This window comes from Galeopterus variegatus, unplaced genomic scaffold (genome assembly GCF_000696425.1).
Source record: "Galeopterus variegatus unplaced genomic scaffold, G_variegatus-3.0.2 Scaffold1322, whole genome shotgun sequence".
Lineage (NCBI taxonomy): Eukaryota > Metazoa > Chordata > Mammalia > Dermoptera > Cynocephalidae > Galeopterus > Galeopterus variegatus.
This window is the reverse complement of record NW_007727433.1, coordinates 548,562-562,964: the sequence shown is the minus strand read 5'-3', so window position 1 is coordinate 562,964 and position 14,403 is coordinate 548,562. Positions and strand designations below refer to the sequence as shown.

Below are 14,403 nucleotides of genomic sequence, written 5' to 3'. Positions count from 1 at the left end.
GGCGGCATTGAGCTAACACTCCCTGAGCATCTGCCGAGTGCCAGGCACAACCCTACCTGCAATCTGGGGGGCGGAGGTGTTCTAATCCCCACTTAACAGATGGGGACAGTGAGGCACGGACAGACTTGGTGGCGTAATCAGAGGGCCAGTGCAGGTGACAGGAAAGCCACTGCTGCTCCTTTCATGATACACTTTCGCATAAGGGTGACATCGCCTGAGGACACATTTCTGAGACTGTGTTCCTGTATTAAGCAACCCATGACTATATTTAATCTATTTATAAATAGGTTTTTGTTTTGTTTTTAAAAGTAGCTCGTGCACCACAACACAAATTTGAACAGCGCAGGAGGGTTTTCTTGGAAGCCTGCGCCTCCTTCCCAGCCAGACCCCAGTCCAGGACCCTCCCCCCAAAACAGCCACTGTCACCATTCTTTGGTATTTCCCACGATATTTGAATTTAACAGAAGAAAACACAAGCGAGGTGGAAGTAGGCTCTGGTCCTCAGAACAGTATTTCCCACAGGAGATGTTAGTCCCCAAATCGTGGCGGAAAGCGCCGAAGGTGGCATCCTGAGGGTTTGTCTGTCCCCACCTTTGGTCTGCAGGTGGACACGCTGTTTGACAGACGACAGATGGGGCGTGGGGGGAGGGGATGTACGGATGCCTCCGCTGTGCCAGGAGTGCTGCTTGAAGCCTGGCCCTGTCCCTGTGGCCGGCTGGGTGCACAGCTGAAGCTGCCATGGGTCACCCTCGGCTGCACCTTCCTTCCTGAACTGTCAGGTCGGAGCGCTCCCCCCATTCTTCCAGCTCCTGCCAGCCCTGAACCCGGGTGACCAGGGTGACTGGGGTGGCAGGGCTGCGGGGGTGGCTGGGAGTCTCGCTCAGCCTGGCGGTTGGATTCTGAGTTCTCAGGGCACCGGGTGGCCAGGGTGACCGTCGTGCTCAGGGAGGGCTGGGGCGCTGTCCTGTTTGAGGGCAAGGGCCGGTTGCCTTTACCCCCAAGCCCTGCTGGCCAGGCTGGGCACTGGCCCGTCCCCACCGCCACCCCCGGAGTGCAAGCAATGGCTCCCGTTCCTGCCCCCGTTTGCTGAGTCCTGGCCTGAAGAATCATTTGACCTTGAATTTCAGTTGTGCAAGCGGGAGCCCCTTGGAGTCAGCCGCCTGCTAGATTTTTTCCAGGACAGGGTGTGTGTGCCCTTTGATCTGTGAATTAGCTCTTCCTGCCCCTTAGAGACCCCTCCCGTGGGCACCTCCCTGCCCGTCTCACCTCAGGTGACGCTGATTGGCTCTTACTGCCGTAGGTCAGCTCAGGTCCACGATCCTGTACACGTGGAGTCGGGACCGCTCTTCTGTCCGGTTTCCTCACTCAGCATAATTATTTTGAGGATCATCCATGTTGCGGCATCAATCGTCCCTTACATTTTATGTATTTTTATTTTATTTTACTTTATTATTTATTTGTTTATTTATTGCATCTGGCTGGTGCAGGGACTGAAAATTCATTGCATTTTAGTGCTGAGCTTTGTTCCATTGTATGGATGAATAGACCACACGCTGCTTACCCATCACCTGTTGATGGACTTTTGGGTTGTTTCCACTTTGGGGTTATTACAAATGATAATAAATACTACTGTGTGCAGAGTCTTTATGTAGGCATGTACTTTCATTTCTCTGGATGAATACCTCGGAGTGGAATGGTATTTTTTTAAATATCATTAAGAACCTGTCCAACTAAACATGGGCTGGCCGGTTGGCTCAGGTGGTTGGTACATGTTATTGTATCAGCAAGGTCAAGAGTTCGGGTCCCCATACCAGCTGCCAAACAAACACAAAGAACCTGCCAAAGTGGCTGCACCGTTTTACGTCCCAGCCAGTGGCATGTGAGACCGCACCACATTCACCAGCATCTGCGTAGTCATCTTTCTTAAGTTTAGCCGTTTCAGTAGGTATGCAGTGGTGTCTCATTGTGGTTTTAATTTGCACTTTTCCTAGTAACTAATGACATTGAGCATCTTTTCACACTTACTTACTTGCCGTCTGTATGTCTTCTTTAGTGAAGTGTCCAAATATTTTGACCATTTATTTTAAGTTGGATTGTTTTCTTACTATTAAGTTTTTAAAAATTATGGTCTGACCCCGTGGCTCACTCAGGAGAGTGCGGCGCTGGGAGCTCCGAGGCCACAGGTTCATATCCTATGTAGGGATGGCCGGTGCGCTCACTGGCTGAGCGTGCTGCGGACGACACCAAGCCAAGGGTTACGATCCCCTTACCAGTCACAAAAAAAAAAAAAAAAATTATAACCCCAGCAAACAATTTCTTTTAGTATATATATTCATTTCCATTTCGGGCCGGCCTGGTGGCGCACTGCTACAGTGCGCCGCTTGGGAAGTGTGGTGGCGCTCCCGCCGAGGGGTCGGATCCCACATACAGACCAGCTGCTCACTGGCTGTGCGAGGTGCGGGAGCAACACCGAGGGTTGCGATCCTGTTGCCGGTCCCGGTCCGGTACGGGCGCAACACTGAGGGTTGCGATCTGTTGCCAGACACGGAAAAGGACAAAACGAAAAAAAAAAAAAAAGAGATTGACATTTTCGTTAAAAACCTTCCCCCAAAAGAAAAGGAAATTTTTTTTTTTTTTTCGTTTTGTCCTTTTCCGTGTCTGGCAACAGATCGCAACCCTCAGTGTTGCGCCCGTACCGGACCGGGACCGGCAACGGGATCGCAACCCTCGGTGTTGCTCCCGCACCTCGCTCAGCCAGTGAGCGCACCGGCCATCCCTACATAGGATATGAACCGGACGACACCAAGCCAAGGGTTACGATCCCCTTACCAGTCATCTTTAAAAAAAAAAAAAAAGAGATTGACATTTTCGTTAAAAACCTTCCCCCAAAAGAAAAGGAAATTTTTTTTTTTTTTTAAAGATGACTGGTAAGGGGATCTGAACCCTTGACTTGGTGTTGTCAGCACCACGCTCAGCCATTGAGCGAACCGGCCATCCCTATATGGGATCCAAACCCATGGCCTTGGTGTTATCAGTACCACACTCTCCTGAGTGAGCCACGGGCTGGCCCGTCCATCTCTTTGATAAAGGACTATTTAGGTTTTCTACTCCTTTGGTGAGTTTTGGTAGTTTGTGTTTTTCAAGGGGTTTCTTGAATGTATTGGCATAAAGCTGATCATAATATTCCTTTATTATCCTTTTAGTCACTTGACTCATCTTTAATCATTCATGCATTCTAAGTTGTGCATTTAAGGCTCTACATTTTTTTCTTCTGAGACTGACTTTGGCTGTATCGTACAAGTTTTTGATGAATAGTGGTCTCTCATTACTGAGCATGTAAAATTTTTAACTTTCTCTTTCTCTTGAGGGTTATCTGAAACATTATTTTTAAAAATAGACAAATCCATAATTCTAGGTGAAGACTTCAGCACCCCTCTCTCAGCAATTTATAGAGCAACTACACAGAAAATCAGCAAGGATACAGAAGACCTCAACAGCATCATCAGCCAGCAGGACCTAATCAGTGCTCACAGCCCCCGCTCCACAACAGCAGGATGCAGCTTCTTTTCAAGGACCGTGGAACATATACCACGGTAGGCCATGTCCTGAGCAGGAAATAAACCTTACCAAATTTAAAAGACTTGAAAGCATACAGAGTATGTAGCTGAATGCAATGGAATCAAACTAGAAATCAATAACAGAGAGAAAACAAGGAAATCTCCAAATGCTTGAAAAGTAAACCACACACTTCAAAATATTCCACAGGTCAAAAGAAGAAGTCTCAAGGGAAATCTTTAAAAAATCCACTAAACTGAATAAAAATGAAGATAGGACATATAAAAATTTGTGGGCTACAACTAAAACGGTGCTTAGTGGGAAATTTACATCACTGAATGCTTGTATTAGAAAAAAAAGTTATCCAGGGCCAGCCCGGTGGCGCACTGCTACAGTGCACCGCTTGAGAGCGTGACGGCGCTCCCGCCGAGGGTTCGGATCCCACATACAGACCGGTTCCCGCTCACTGGCTGAGCGAGGTGCGGGCGCAACACCAAGGGTTGCGATCCCGTTGCCGGTCCCGGTCCGGTACGGGCGTGACACTGAGGGTTGCGATCCGTTGCCGGTCACGAAAAAAGACAAAAAGGAAAAAAAAACAAACAAACCTAAGTCCACCTTAAGAACTAGAAAAAAAAGAGCAGATAGAAATAATAAAGATATGAGGGCCGGCCAGATAGCTCAGCTGGTTAGAAGGCAGCCTTATAACACCAAGGTCACATGTTCAAATCCCCATACCTGCTGCCAAAAAAAAAATTAATAAATTCATAATAATAAAGATATGAGTATAAATCATATCATAAAGTTATGAGTACACATTTTGAAAATGAAATTTCAAGCAGACAAACAAGGAAATTCAATGAAACAAAAAAGTGGATCTTTGAAAAGATCAATAAAATTGACAAACTTCTAGCAATGCCGACCACAGGGACTATCACTACAGACCCTGCAGCCATTGAAAGGATATTAAGAGAATATTATGAACAACTAACTCTACACACATAAATTTTACATCTTAGATGAAATGGAAGAATTCCTAGAAAAGCACAAACTAGCAAACCTCATCCAAAATGAGATGACCTGAGTACCCCCATAACTATTAAGGAAATTGAATTAATAACTGTTTTTTTGAGGTCTGATCTTGTTTTGTTACTCTTTAAAAATCTTATATTTGATTGGACTCGGACTTAGAAGTAGCAGCTCTCAGAGGGGACAGCTACGTCTCTTGGCATCTGTTCCTGGCGATTTTCCTTGGCTGCCCTCATTCTCTTGGCCAAAACTTTCGCATATTCTGTGGCCTCTTCCTTATTTTTGTCAGTGCGCTGCTTCTTCACACACCAGCATTTGTGTTGCAGGACACGTGGAGTAACAAGATGCTCAGTCTTGGGTGTTTTGGTCCCAGGTTTCTTCTTCGTTTAAGGGTTTTCTTACGACACACTGGCGGACAGCATCTTCTTTAGAGAGATTGAAAAGTTTGCGGATTCTGTAAGCTCTTTTGGACCCCAGGCGACGAGGCACCGTGGTAGCAGTCAGGCCAGGAATAGCCTTCTCTCCTTATTTTATAATAACCAAGTTGAGAACGCTCAGATTGGCATTCACAATGCAATCCCGAACAGATTTGCGCTTCCTTTCTCCAATTCTTCTTGGTCTATAGCAGGAGAGCCCCTGACTCGGTAGCAGGCGGACGTGGCCGTGGGTCAGGACACCCTGCTTCATGGGGAAACCTTGTTTGTTGTTCCCATCACTGATTCGGACCACAAGACCCTTCCATTCTTCACTCAGAGCATCAGCAGCAACCTCTGTGGCCATACGCTGCCCATAAAAAGTGCAAAGTTTGCATTCATCCTCCACTCAATGAGCTTCTGGCAGCCGGTGGCTGGGAAGGAGATATTCAGCTTTTTCTAGAAGCAGCTGATCGCCTCAGAGGCGCCAAGAAAATGAGGCATGAATTAGTAACTTTAAAACTCCCAAAGAAAGAAATCCCCAGCCCAGATGATTTCACTGGAAAATGATACTAAAAGTTTAAAGAAGAATTTTACACAATCTCTTCCAGAAAATAGAAGAGGAGGAAATACTTCCTAATTCACTTTATGAAGCTAGTATTTTCCTGATACCAAAACCAAAAACAATGCAAAATAAGAAAACTATAGACAAATATCCCTTATGAATATAGATGCAAAAATCCTTAACAAAATATTAACGAATAGAATTCAGAGATATAGTTATGTATAAAAAGAATTATGTACCATGAGCAAGTGGAATGCAAAGTGGATCAATGTAATCCACCGTATTAACAGGCTGAAAAGAAGAAAATCATATGATGATATCAACTGAGGCAGATAAAGTATTTGACAAAAGTTTAATTCATGATAAAAAAATTTTTATGATAAAGGCACTGGTCCGTGGCTCACTTGGGAGAGTGTGGTGTTGGTAACACCAAGGCCACGGGTTTAGATCCCTGTATAGGGATGGCCGGTTTGCTCACTTGGGAGAGCGTGGTGCTGACAACACCAAGTCAAGGGTTAAGATCCCCTTACTGGTCATCTTTAAAAAAAAAAAAAAAAGAAAAAGAAAATTTCATGATAAAACATGCATTCACAATTAGAAAAAAATAACTTCCATCCCAAGTCACTGCAAGGAAAAAAAAAATGTAAAGAACAGAAAACTTCTGGAAAAATATGAATAGAAGAGAAATATCTCAGCATGATAAACAACCCCCCAAAATCTACAACTGACATTATACTTGATGAAAGACTAAAAGCTTTCCCTCTAATATCAGAACATGGCAAGGATGTCCACTGTCACCACTCTTATTTAATGTAGTACTGAAAGTTGTAGCCAGTGCAATAAGGCAAGAAAATAAAATAAAAGGATTGAAAAGGAAAAAAATAAAACTGCCTCTCTTTGCAGAAAACGTAACTGTCTATGTTGAAAATCCCAATGAACCTACAAAAGAAAAAAAATCCTGCTACAGCTAATCAATGAGTTTAGCAAGGTTGCAAGATACAAAGTAAACATACAAAAATCAATTGTGTTTCTACATACTAGTGTAAACTAGTAGTACCAATTAATTAATTCTGCAGCACATTCTTCAGCAGACACCAGCTGGGTATTCTCTAACTCAATTTAATTCTGACACTATCTACCTGGAGATAGTGAGGAATTGCACAGGTTGAGGGCTCAGTCCCACAAGCCTGCCCCCAGTTCCAATGCCAATTGCAAGCACTAGGTTGTTTTATTTGTGTTTCTGACTGGCCAGCTATTAAAAAGAAAAAAAAAAGACATTATTTCAGTGTGAATCTTAACAGAACATGTACAGAACTTTTATACTGAAAACTATAAAATGCTGATGAAAGAAATTTAAAAAATCTAAACAAATAAAGAGACATACCATGTTCATGGACTGGAAGACTCAATTTTCCCCAAGTTAATATATAAGTTTATATGTAAGTTTAACACAATTCCTATCAAAATCCCAGAAAAAAATTTTGTAGATATAGACAAGATTATTCTAAAATGTATATGGAAAGACAGTGGGACTAGAAGAGCTAACCCCATTTTTTATTTTTTTTTAATTTTTTATTTATTTATTTATTTTTTGTCTTTTTGTCTTTTTCCGTGTCCGGCAACGGATCGCAACCCTCAGTGTTGCCCCCGTACCGGACCGGGGACCGGCAACGGGATCGCAACCCTTGGTGTTGCTCCCGCGCCTCGCTCAGCCAGTGAGCGGGAACCGGTCTGTATGTGGGATCCGAACCCTCGGGCGGGAGCGCCGCCGCGCTTCCCAAGCGGCGCACTATCCAGTGCGCCACCGGGCCGGCCCTAACCCCATTTTTTAAAAAGAATAATAAGGTGGGAAAAACCACCTACCTTGTTTCAAGACTTGTTATGAAGCTTCTGTGATCGAGACAGTGTGGTACTGGTGTGAGGACAGACAATTAGATCAATGGAATAGAATATAGGACCCAGAGACAGACTCATGCAAATATGCCCAAATGATTTTTGGCAAATGGTGCTGGAGCAATTGGACATCCATAGGTAAAAATATAAGCCTCAACCTAAACCTCATACCTTATACACAAATTATCTCAAAATGGATTACAGGACTGAAGTGTGAAATTTAAAACTATAAAACTTAAAAAAAAAAAAAAGTGCAGCCTTATAACTCCAAGGTCACGGGTTTGGATCCCCACACCAGCCAGCTGCCAAAAAAAAAAAAAATACTATGAGAAAATCTTCAGAATCTAGGACTAAGCAACGTTCTTAGACTTAACACCAAAATCATGATCCATAAAGGGAAAATGGATGTATTAGACTCATAAAAATTTAAAACTTTTGCTCTGTGAAAAGACTGTTAAGAGGCTGAAAAGATAAGCTACAGATTGGGAGAAAATATTTGCAAACCACAAATCCAACAAAGGACTGATATCTAGAATATATAAAGAGCTCTCAAAGGCGATAATATAAAAAACAAAAAAGCTAACAATCCAATCAGACAATGAGCTAACAACATGAACACATACTTTACCCAAGAGAATGTACAGGTGGTAGATAAGCACATGGAAAGATGTTTAGACCCTGGTGCTGATAGCACCAGGGTCAAGGGTTCAATTCCCAGCCAGCCAGCTGCCAAAGAGAAGATGTTTAACATCATGAGCCACGAAGAAAATGCTAATTAAAACCACAATGCTATATCATGACATACCTATCAGAATGGCTAAAATAAAACGCAGTGACAGACCCTGGGTTTTGGCACATGTGCACACACACACAATTGTCACCCCATCAAGTTCTGAGGACTACACAGAAAAAACAGGTCACACACGCATGGCTGGTGGGAATGCAGAACAGTACAGCCCCTCTGGGGGAATTTAATTTAGGAAGAATTTTTTTAAAGATGGTTGTTTTGGGCCGGCCCGGTGGTGCACTCGGTAGAGTGCGGCACTTGGGAGTACGGCGGCGCTCCCGCCAAGGGTTGGGATCCCATGTAGAGACCGGTCTGCTCACTGGTTGAGCGCGGTGTGGGCGCGACACCGGGGGTTGCGATCCTGTTGCCGGTCATGAAAAAAGACAAAAAGGAAAAAAAAAAAAAAGATGGTTGTTTTTAGGGCCGGCCCCATGGCGCACTCGGGAGAGTGCAGCGCTGGGAGCGCAGCGATGCTCCCACCGTGGGATCGGATCCTATATAGGACTGGCTGAGTGCGGTGCGGGCAACACCACACCAAGGGTTGCAAACCCCTTGCTGGTCACCAAAAAAAAAAATTAATAAATAAATAATAAAGATGGTTGTTTTTAGTTATCCTTTTTATATTAATTTCAAATTATTACATTGTGAAAAAAGAACATGGACTATGTGGTTCTGCTTTTTGCAGTCACAGATTTTTGTTGCAGTCTGATACCTGATGTATCTTTGTGTGTCTAAAAAGAAAATGTGATACAGAGTTTAACTTAGGTATTTACGTCTTTCTGATTAGGCATGCTAATTGTGACGTTCTAATCTTCTAGGTCAGTCCCTATTTGGTTTTGTCTAGTTGACATGGCAAATTCTGAGATAGTATGAAAGGTTCGTCTTCTGTCTTTTTCCGTGGCTGGCCGCATGGAGAACCAAACCCTTGAGCTTGGCGTTATGAGGCCGCGCTCCAACTGTGGCTATGGATTTATCAAATCCTCTTTGCATCTCAGTCCCTCCTTACGTGATCAGAGTCGTGTACTTTTGGCAGATTGCTCTTTTTTCAGTAAAGGACATCCTTCTTTGACCTATGTCATTATCTTCGTCCTCACTTCTATTTTGTCTGATGTTAATATCATCGTACCTGCTTCATTTCTGCCTTGCTGGGTCATTTTGTGTTGGGCGTGCATAAATGGTCCTGTGATGACTCAGGCCACCTGACATCCTGCCACCTCCCTCTCGTAAAAACACCTGGTAACTTCTCAGGGATATACCTCTACCCTTCTAGTCCCTGGGCTTCAGGGGCAGTGGCCCACCCCCAGCTCCCAGCACAGGGGCTCTGGTTGGTGTAAACCACACGGTTTAAACCAGTGATCCGTCGGGGATGGGCCCGTCGGCCAAACTGGACCAATGTTATGAACAGAGATGCTTGTTGCAGTAAACCACACGGTTTAAACCAGTGATCCGTCGGGGATGGGCCCGTCGGGGATGGGCCCGTCGGCCAAACTGGACCAATGTTATGAACAGAGATGCTTGTTGCAGCTTCTGGGTGGAAGCTTCTCTGCTGCACCAGCTCATGGGATGGACCAGGAAGACACTGCTGGCTCTGCGGGAAGGAATCTCTGTTCCTGCTGTGTGTGACTGAGCAGCACGTGGCCTTTGGAGGCCACGGAAGCCACCCTGTGACCGCGAGGCCCGCGAGCCTCGGCTGCAGCAGACCCGGGGAGGGTGGGGGTGAGAGTGAAGGAGCAGGTCCCCGGAGACGCGGTTAACCACGCTTCTTGTGGCGTCTTCCTGCAGCTGCTCTGCCAGCTGTGGGCCTCAGTTTCACTTGGTCAGTTTACCGTTGCCGCTTCCGTCACACTGCGGTGGCGTTTCTCTTGTGTTTGCTGATTCTTGGTGTCCGCTCTCCTTTGAGCCTTCCCGGCTCCCCAAGTTAGGGAACGGGGGTCTGGGCGACAGCCTGGCTCTGGCTGTGGGACGCCGCTCCCGTGTCTGCTCTCGCTACTTCTGTCCTGGGTAACGTCATCAGGGCCCAAAGCCCACCGCTCTGCCCAGACAGGGGACAGCCGTGTGACCCAGTCCTGGCAGATGAGATGTAAGGGGAGGTCCCTGGGGGCTCCTGGGAAAAACATCCTCACCCCAAAGAAGAGCCTCGGGAGAAGCCTTTTCTTCTGCCAGCATTGCCGTGTCTGGATGTGGGTCTGGTGCTTTGTCCCGGCTCGGGGCACGGTCCTTCTGTCGTGTCCCTGCCTGTCCCTCTGCTCCGTTCACTTTGTTCTCTTGGCCTGCGACACATGGCTGCGCGCTGCACTTCCCGCCACTGCCTCGGCCACTCCTGGTGCTTTGTGCCGTCCAATCCGCCTTCTGGCGGTGTCCCTGTGCCTCATCAGCTCATCGGTTTTGGGGATTTTGTTTCGATATTTTTTCCAAGATCGGCTAGAATGATTTCTTTTGCATGGATGCACGCCCCCCTAGAACCTCCCCGTGGACATCAGATTTTATTCAAAGGTCTGTTCACAACATGCTACTTAAAGCAACAAGGGGATGTCACTTCACATCCATCAGATCAGTGTGAATTAAAACCTCTGCTGGTGTCAGCTGTTGGCAAGAATGTGGGACAATGGAAATTCGCTCTGTACGCAGGATCCCCGTCGAGGGAGACCTGACAAGGGCTGGTCAGGCGGGAGCTGAGGCTACTCCACAGCCCCTGCCCGACGGTGAAGGGACAGCACAGCAGAGACACATGACAAGCACGCACACGTGTGGATCTAACAAGACAAGCTAAAGCAGAAGACGCGAGACCTGAGAACCACACACACACTCAGAGCAGGTGCTACGGTCTGGGTGTCCGTCCCCTCCAAAGCTCACATAGGAGCTCGATTCCCAGTGGTGGGGCCCTGAAGAGGGGACTGGATCGTGAGGACTGTGCTCTCCTGCATGGATTGATCCACTCACGGAGTCATGGGTTAATGGTTAAATGGGTTATCGTGGTGTGGACTGAGAACAAATAAAAGAGCTCTGCAGTGTTACACTCCAAGGTCGCAGGTTTGGATCCCTGTACCCACTGGTCACAAAAAAGAGAAAAGGCGGGGGAGAGAAAGTGCTCTGGTCAGCCCTTGTGATGTGACTGCCTGTGTCACCACAGGACCCTGTACAGAGCCCCCACCAGGAAGAAGGCCTCCTGGACCTTGGACTTCCCAACCTCCAAAACCATACAGATAAATTTCGTTTCTTTATCAATTACCCAGCTTAAGGTATTCTGTTATAAACAACAGAAAATGGACTAATAGAATAGGAAATTTTAAATAAATTAATGTCAAGCAGATTTTTTAAAAATTATCAGATGAAGAAGATTGAACAACACTATGGTCTTGATCTAATAGATACATCTAGGACATGCACATGGTAAGCAAGGAAGACACATTTGCTTTAGGCATCCACAGGCCATTTACAAAAATCGATCACGTACTAGTCAAAGAGGATGTTAGAGGGCACATTCCTTATGCCAAACACAACTGAATTGTCAGTCAACAATAAAAAGAGAGGAGATTAAAAAAAAAAAAAAGACTGTCATATGCTTAGAAACTAAAATATACACTCCTCAATAACTTAGTTTCTTTTTTTTTTTTTAAAGATGACCGGTAAGGGGATCTTAACCCTTGACTTGGTGTTGTCAGCACCACGTTCTCCCAAGTGAGCGAACCGGCCATCCCTATATAGGATCCAAACCCGTGGCCTTGGTGTTGTCAGCACCGCACTCTACCGAGTGAGCCATGGCCGGCCCTGTCAATAACTTAATTTCTAAAGACACAATCACAGCAGAATTGTGAGCTACTGAGCACTGACCAGCAATGCAAATGAAACACATCAAAATTCATGGGATGCAGCCAAAGCAGTACCTGAAGTGAAGCTCGAAGCCTCAAACACATGTGTCACGAAATTGAAAGGGCCGGAAAACATTATCTAAGCATTCAACTTAAGTGATTATAAAAAGAACAGAGTAAACCCAAATAGAGCAGAAGGAAGGAAATACAAAAGACCAGAACAGAAATTAATGAGATAGAAATTAACAAAAATTCAAAATTGGTGCTTTAAAAAGACATCAAATAAACAAGCCTCAACAAGACCAATCAGGAAAAAAGAGAGAAGACATAAGTCAACAATGAAAGACAGAACATACTAAAGAAATATTAGAGACTAAGTGATAAGAGAATACTACAAGCAACTTTATGCCAATAAATCTGAGTGGTAAGAGGAAATGGGAATGTTCTAGAAAAATATTGAGAGGCTGAACATATAAACAACAGTGGCCACATATGCTAATAGAACCCCACCCACCCCACAGCCTCTGCAGCCGTGGGCCCAGAACAGTTAGGACTTGATCCGTAACGAGTTTTTGTCCCTGCTTCCAACTCAGGACCAGCCAGAGAAAGCCAAATACGCAGCCCGATCCGGTAGCAGAGAAGCGCCCGCTGTGCCGAGCCTGCTGCGGCTTCCCAGAGCCTCCCGCCAGGGCGAGCCTGAAGCCCTTATGCAATTGCATTAGACAATAGCCAAGGAACACCTGGGGGCACGTGCATATTTATATCACATGCTCAGCAAGATTCTCAACAACTGAGGGGCTCTGACCATTTTCCTACGTTTTCCCTACAATCCACCTCTTCAGGGTCCCTCACTGTACAATCAATGTCTTCAGAATCTTCTGCAATGTTCCCTTAGCAAGGATAAATGACCCTTGCATTCACATAACCTATTCCATCTCAACAGTCCCAGCAAGTCTTACGCTTGTTCCAGCACCAACTCAAAAGTCCAAAGTCTCATCTGAAACTAAAGGCAAAACTCCTTTCAGCTATGAACATGTAAAGAGTCCAAAACAAGTTTATCTACTTCCAAGATACAGTGGTGGGACAGACATTGGGTACACATTCCCATTCCAAAAGGGAGGAATAGACAAAGGGAAACAGGCCCCAAACAAATCTGATACCCACCAGGGCAGACATTAAACACAGTGGGGCATCTAGACCCCCAAAGCATTGGGCCGCCTTGCTCCTACAGCTCTGCCAAGTGCAGCCCATTGAGCTGCCCTGATGCTTGCAGCTTTTCCAGGCTGGCACTGCACATTGCCAGCAGCCCCACATTTCTGGGCTCCTGGTGGCAGTCCCGCTGTCCTGGCTCCACTAGACATTTCCCCAGTGGGGGTTCTCCTGCAGAGCTCCCCCTTCCCTGCCTGTCTTCAAGCCTCTGCCAGGCAAAATAATCTCTGTTCTTGTTTGGGTGGTCTTTGCTCATATCCACAATATAAGTTACCGAAACTCACACACACACCCCCAACACCAGATCTAGCTGTTTTACAGGCAAAGTGTGTGTGTGTGTGTGTGTGTGTGTGTGTGTGTGTGTGTGTGTGTGTGTGTGTGGCCAGTAGCAGGGATCTGAACCTGTGACCTTGGGGTTACAGGGCTGTGTTGTAACCAAGTGAGCCAACCGGCCAGCCTACGGGTGAATTGTTACTGAACATTCATGGAATAGAAAAATCCATGTCTTAAAATGTTCACAGAGGGCCGGCCTGGTGGCGTACTGCTACAGTGTGCCGCTTGGGAAGCGCGGTGGCGCTCCCGCCGAGGGTTCGGATCCCATATACAGACTGGCCGCTCACTGGCTGAGCGAGGTGTGGGAGCAACACCAAGGGTTGCGATCCTGTTGCCGGTCCCGGTCCGATATGGGCGTGACACTGAGGGTTGCGATCCGTTGCCGGTCACGAAAAAAGACAAAAAGGAAAAAAAAAATGTTCACAGAAGGCTGGCATGATCTCAACTCCAAAATGAAAATTGAGACCAACCTAATCCTAAATAAACTATTAATAAATTGAAATCAGGTGCATATAAAAAATGTTAGACCTCATGATCACGTTGAGCTCATATCTGGATTTCAGTGTCAGGAAACTGGTATAGATAGATAGACAGACAGACAGACAGATAGATGAGTTCTGCATTCCCAAACAAGCAAATTTCAAAAAAAAACGTGTTTCTTCCCATCTTTTTCCTTCTCAGGAATGGCATCTGGCTGCAGCACACTCAGAAGAACGAAAATCAGAAGCTGCTGATGACTGTCATCTGCATTACACACTAAGATGAAAGGAAAAAAATCCACAATCGTCTCAACAGCCGCAGGATGAGCATTTG

At 45.8% G+C, this 14,403-nt stretch overlaps 1 long non-coding RNA gene and 1 pseudogene across 1 annotated transcript; one reads left to right on the top strand and one right to left on the bottom strand.

Annotated features, from left to right (window-relative positions):
• The first annotated feature begins 1,108 nt into the window (after positions 1-1,108).
• On the top strand, positions 1,109-1,640 carry LOC103593336. The gene is made up of 2 exons (XR_550742.1): positions 1,109-1,184; positions 1,301-1,640. It is a non-coding gene; the product is annotated as an uncharacterized LOC103593336 (long non-coding RNA).
• A 3,077-nt stretch (positions 1,641-4,717) lies between these two features.
• LOC103593350 overlaps positions 4,718-14,403 on the bottom strand; it is a 12,330-nt pseudogene continuing 2,644 nt past the window's right edge.